Source organism: Solanum dulcamara, chromosome 12, assembly GCF_947179165.1.
Source record: "Solanum dulcamara chromosome 12, daSolDulc1.2, whole genome shotgun sequence".
Taxonomy (NCBI): Eukaryota; Viridiplantae; Streptophyta; class Magnoliopsida; order Solanales; family Solanaceae; genus Solanum; species Solanum dulcamara.
In genome coordinates this window covers 62,174,033-62,180,327 of record NC_077248.1, presented here as the reverse complement: position 1 = coordinate 62,180,327, position 6,295 = coordinate 62,174,033, and positions in this window count along the sequence as shown.

The window sequence follows — 6,295 nt, the reverse complement described above, 5'->3', positions numbered from 1 at the left end:
ACAGGTACCCAGTAGGCATCATAGGCCAACTGAGCAGAAAAGGTAAAAATAATATGAAAAAGAAGAATAACCTAAATTGGAGTCAACATAAGCATCAAAAAGGGGAAAGAGTACTACCTATGAGAACTACAACTAACTATACCCAATTGGGCCCCTATAAGCCCCGCTGGGACACTCGTGCGCAAGTTAAATAAAAATCCAGACGAACCCCCATAAGCCCACCGAGTACACAGAATAGCTACAACTATCAAGGCTAGGAACCAAGAATATGCAATGTTAGGAGCCGAAGTACTATATCATTTCCAAATCCAGAATCTATAAGAGTCAATCGATCTAGGGGTGACTTAGGAGTCGAGGCCGAGACTGGGACCCAGATGCTCATCCGAATATTCAAAGTGGCCAAGGTCGGAACTAGGTACCCAGATGCTTTCCATAATACATAAGTGCAGTCGAGGCCGGGACTGGGTACCCGGATGCTCGCCGTAATACATCGGTATGATTGAGGCTGAGACTGGGTACCCGGATGCTCGTCATACTAGCAAATCGGTAGAGGCCAGGGCTTAGTACCCGGATGCTCCCCGATAATTCAGAATAGAGGACGGGACTTGGTACCCAGATGCTCATAGATAATTTATCCCATGATGTCAAACATTCTAATTCCCAACTATAATATAACAGTACCAAAAATCTTTTCCCAAATGAGTCAACCGATATGCCACCAAAATTGGAACCAGAGCCAAAGTCAACGATCACAAAATCTAGTATTGCCGACGCATCACGAAAGTCATGATTATACCGATTTATGGAAGGGGATATTTTTAAGAGCAAGGGTAACGCCTAACTAAGGCCAAATTATCAGGCACTAGCCCGCTACACCATTCTACAAGGATCTAAGTCCACCGGAGCGATGCCAGAACATCTAAAGCAAGTTTACATCCTATACTAAGGACAACATACCCACAGTATCAACAATACGCTCATTCAACTCTACTTATAATACTAAAAAATAACGACAAGATACACATGCTTCTAAATATCCAAAAAAAACCAATAACAAGCCTAAGGCATGATTTCTAACACCTAAAATATACAATCAAACTACCCAACCCAAATTCCAACTATTTCAACATGCTTTTACACATTCCAGCTTAATCTAAAGAAAGATAAAACCGTAGCCTACCTGTAAGCTAAACACGCGGGCTCCAAATCACTATACCGAAGCTTTTCCCTTTTGAACTACCTCAGAATGCTGCTACACTGTCAAAAACAGAACCACGACGTCAATATGGTCATTTAGACACTAATTTCATAATTTTTGGAGACGGGCCAATTTCGGGATCTAAAATGAAATTTCAGATTTGATCTCCAAAAACAGGTTCCAAACGTCACCCCAAGCTCAAAAATTAGATTTATAATATAATTTGGGATGAAAAACTACGCGAGACAAGCATGCAACCAAAACTCATAAATTCCGATTAAAGGACCAAAAATGGCAGCATCAAAATCAGCAAATTCTAAAAAAAGAGACTCTTTCAACCCAAAATAATTACACTATGACCATCCTTACAAAAAACTCCATAATCTAGCCTCAAGAATCAATCAAAACGGCGTTATATTGACCAAGATACACTCTTCCAAAATTTTACAAAATTTCATTCCAAAATGACTAAATCAGTAACTAAAAATACATTTTTACCTCAAACAAAGCTTTCCTCGCATTTCTTATATCACCACGAGATTTCTCACAAAATTCTCTTGAATTTAGACCCTTGAATCACCAAAATCGGGTTTATATAGGTCAAAAAATAATTACTCAAAATTCTTCAAAAACTCAATCTGAAAATGGACACAGCTGCAAATAAAATCATAATTTTTACTTAAATCGAATGCTCCAAATCAGTTTTCAATCTCTCCAATGCGTTCTCTATGAAAAGTCTCACAAGTTTGGCTTTTGAATCACCCAATTTGGAGCCTTAATCCTCAAGTTATGGGGTTTTAAAGTTGGAGAAAAATTCAAAAAAAATCAAAATAAAAGGGCTGTTGTGCTGCTGCAGATTTATGAAAAAAATAATCAAAATCTCCGACGGGGTGCTCGGAATTCGTTTGGAATTCGATAAAAATAAACCAAATATGCTACCCCATTAAATTCGACGTTTCGGACTTAATAGTGCATTCAAAATTCTCATACAAGATTATTTTAATAAAAAATGGATCCCACACCCAAAAGCCCTTTTAAGTCACATTCCATAACGGACCTCGAGATTAGATCGAAAGCCTCGGAAAGAGAACGAAGGGCCTTTCTAGACCAAAATCGATATTGCGGAACTAACCGCGCTGTAAGAATTTTCATTCGAGTGCATTTTCCAAGAATTTTGACCAAAGTCAACCATAGGCTAACTTTCAAAGTCAAAAGCGCCAAATGACCCCAAACTCGTATCGATTGCCTCGATAGTCATTCCAACAGTGCTACCAGCCTAATTTGGTCATTCCGGAGCTGATAGAACCATAAGAATTTGAATTCGAGATCTTGTTGAACCAAAACTCAAAAAATTGTAACTAAACTAAAATTTCTGTTTCGAGACCCGTAGCTCCGATTGACCCAAAATATCACTTTTTAATACTTAAAGCTTATGAAACTCAAAATTTTCAAAGACTTAACTTTTTATAGAATTTTCTAAAAATCAACACCCGATAACAATCAGAAACAACTCGGGACATCTAAAGGGAGGGGTAAAATGGTTATTTTACAAAAATTTCAAATATGACCTTCAGGGTCATTACATAACTAATGATAAGAAGGCTCTAAATGCACACAAGTTCTTCAAACCTGATCAGGTAATAATCTAGATGTTTGATCAGTGAGAACATTGTTAATTGGATATGTTCCTTTATAATTGTGACTTTTCTCAGTCAGTCTCAAATAGGTGCCGGCAATATGCACAATGGATTATGCATTGATAGGGTTGAGTTATTGATTTTTTGTTTGCCTTGTAGATGTGCTATCGGTTACTTCGACTTGTGGACCAGGTGATGGAACCTATTCTTGAGTAATATCCTCAGCATCGTCCTTTTCCTTCTCTGCTTTTACTCTCAATGATCCATACAAATTCATATGAACTATTTCAAGACACTTGGTTGTGCTAATCTGGTTCTTTGGTTTGAAGGATGGTCTCACTTGCTTCCCCCTTACACATGCACAACAAACTTTGTCATCTTTGAACTTAGTTTTAGGCAAGCCTATAACAATGTCCATTGATGCCAACTTGTTCAATTATTTAGATAGTCATATCCAAGTATTATGTGTCAAAGTAAGGAGTCATTGACAATTGCACTAAGACATTTTAGATTTGTACCAGGCATTCCCATAATATCTGCCTTGTATATATTTCTATTGCCTTTTGGATATTAGAACAATCTCCTTTTTTGTCAAGTATTTTTAACCCGCAACCTTCAGAAGTAAAAGTTACCTTATTACGTTTATCACATAGTAGAGAGATGCTCAGCATATTATGATTTTGTCCATTAGGATGATATACTTCGTCCAGAGCTTTTGATTCAGATTTTCTTATCTTTCCAACTCCTACAACAATATCTTTCTTCCCATCTCCAAATGAAACACCCCTTTTAAATGCAGTGAGTGGAACAAATTTGTATTTGTCTCCAGTCATATGTCTTGAATAAGCATTGTCTATGTACAAATGCTTGTTTTCTTTCATTTTATCTGCAAAACAGTTTTAAAGGTTAGTTTTAAGGAACCCAGACTAGCTTGGGTCCTTTTCGGTGATTGAGAAGATGAATTATATTTCTTTTTGCCCAACTTGGAAGCAGGTTATTGTACCTGTTTCTTTGAATAATTTGGAAGCTGTTTTTATTTGCTAATTCAGTACTCTTATTTCTAGATATGTTAGAAAATGGACACTCAGTAGTAGGGTGCCCAAGTTTAACACAAATATAGCTTAAGTCTGCTGTAATAACACTATCTTTATGGAATCATATGCCAGATTTCTCATTATGATTTATTTCACTCAGATGATTAATGATTCTAGGTGAGTGAGTCCATATGTTGGCTTTTCAGGATTCATTTACAGCCTAGACACTTTTAGATTCAGTTTTCTAACCTTTTTTCCATAGAACAAAATCAATTTTGCACTTTTTCAGATCATGATCTATCCTTTGATCAGTTTCACTCAGGCTTCCTTTTCCTTTTTCAATAATAGACATCTTAAGAATTTTAGATTTCAAGTTCAAGTTTGATGCATCATTTTTGTCAACCTATTTCTTTAGAGAACAATTTTCTTCATCAATTAATGTTTTGTAGTTTTTGTGTTCCATGCACTCAAATTTTTGATTTGTAAAGGCATTAAATAATTGATCTCTTTCATAGATTAATTTTTTCATAGATTAATTTTTTAAAGTCATCAATTAAGCCACTCATTAAGCAAATTAATTTTTCTTTTTGAAAAAAATATAATTTCTCTTTTCAGTCAAGAATGTTTACCTCAGATTTTCCTTCCTTTTCTTCAATATTAGAGTCTCTTACAACCACGAGAGTTGTTTCATATACCTCTTCATCAGATTCTTTAGTTTCTATCCTGGGCCAACAGATTGTTGGACTGGCACCCCAGCTACCGTGGCAAAATCTTCTTTTTTCTTTTGTTTTGCATCCTTTTCTTTTAACTCATTTTCAGCTCTTTCTTTCCTCCACTCTTAAGGACATTTAATGACATGGTGATCAACCTTTCCATACTTGTAGCAGCCAAATTGAGATTTTTCATTTAACCACTTCTTCTTACTTGTTTCATTCTTGTCATTTTCTTTTCCTTTCCTTAAGAACTTCTTAAAATTCTTTGCCAAAAATGTCATTTGTTCTTCATCTATATCGTCAAATACTTTCATGGTTTGTAATGTTTCATTAAATGTTTTCTTTTTCCTCAGATCATTCATATTCATCTCATAGGTTCTGAGGTTTGCTACTAGTTCATTAAGTGTCATTATAGAGATATCTTTAGCTTTTCTTATGACAGTGACTTTTACATCCAATTTGGCCTTTGGAAGAACCCTTAGAACTTTGTCAACATATTCCTTAGTAGTCAGAACCTTTCCTAGAGATGATAATTTATTGATTAGAGTTGTGAGTCTAGTAATCATTTATAGTAAATGTTCACTTTCCTTCATCTTGAAAGTTTCATATTCAGTGAACAACAATTCTAAATTTTCTGACTTGACTGGTTCATTCATGAGCATTGATAGTGAATCCCAAATCTTTATAGCAGTATTACAATTTGAGTTTTTGTTGTGCTTATCAGGTCCTAAGCCACATACTAGAATGTTTTTGACCTTGGCATTCTTCCTGAGAGATGTCAGTTCATCAACAGTGAAATCAATTCTTACCTTTAAAACTTGAGCTCCTTCCACAATTTTCATAGAAATGGTTGCTCCCATATTTAACCTATCTTGATGTTCATAGCCTTCAAATTGAATAAAGTCCTTCGTACGCGCCTTTCACTATCCAAAGTGTGATCCATTGAACATTGGAGGTCTAATAGTTAATTTTCCTTTGTTGTGCCCAATAGGTAGTGCAGAATTAATTGTGATCTTATTTTAGGTGTTAGCCTTTATAAGATAACCCGCTCTAGTACCAATTGATATTCTACACGACCTAGAATTGTATATAACTTATCTTTACTTTTACTAAGTGAATCAAGTTGGCTAACGTATTTCAATAAAGAGCTAAAGATAGTAAAGTAAAAACACAATTGTTAACGTGAAAACACCCGGCTCAAAAGGTATAAAAACTATGACATGTTCCACAAAAAGATTTACTCCCAACTTCACTAAATACCAACAAGCCTTACTCGAGATTACAAAAGCTACGTAACCTAAGGAATAATCAATTAAACCCTATGTTAGCACAAACCTCCAAGGTGTGTGTTCCCGAATCTTTGAGTTGCCCTCAACTTGAATATTTTGATCCTATTTTAGTTTATAACTCATTGAACTACCAATACATCAAAACACAAATATAAGAAAAATACTTTACTATTTATCATTCAACGTAGAATATCCCGACTTCGCTAGCCAGAACAAAATGGAAATATGGAACCTGATTCTTCAAAGTGTTACTTCAAAGTTTAGCAACACCTCAAAAAAGTTAATAAGCCAAATTCTTTTTTCCTATGTAAGTGCATAAGTGTTCAGAGATTGTTCACATCTATTTAAACACAACTTCTTACCGCATTTTTCTTCATACAAAGTCCTTATTGAAAACAAACTTTTCTGTGTAGCAACCACTGTT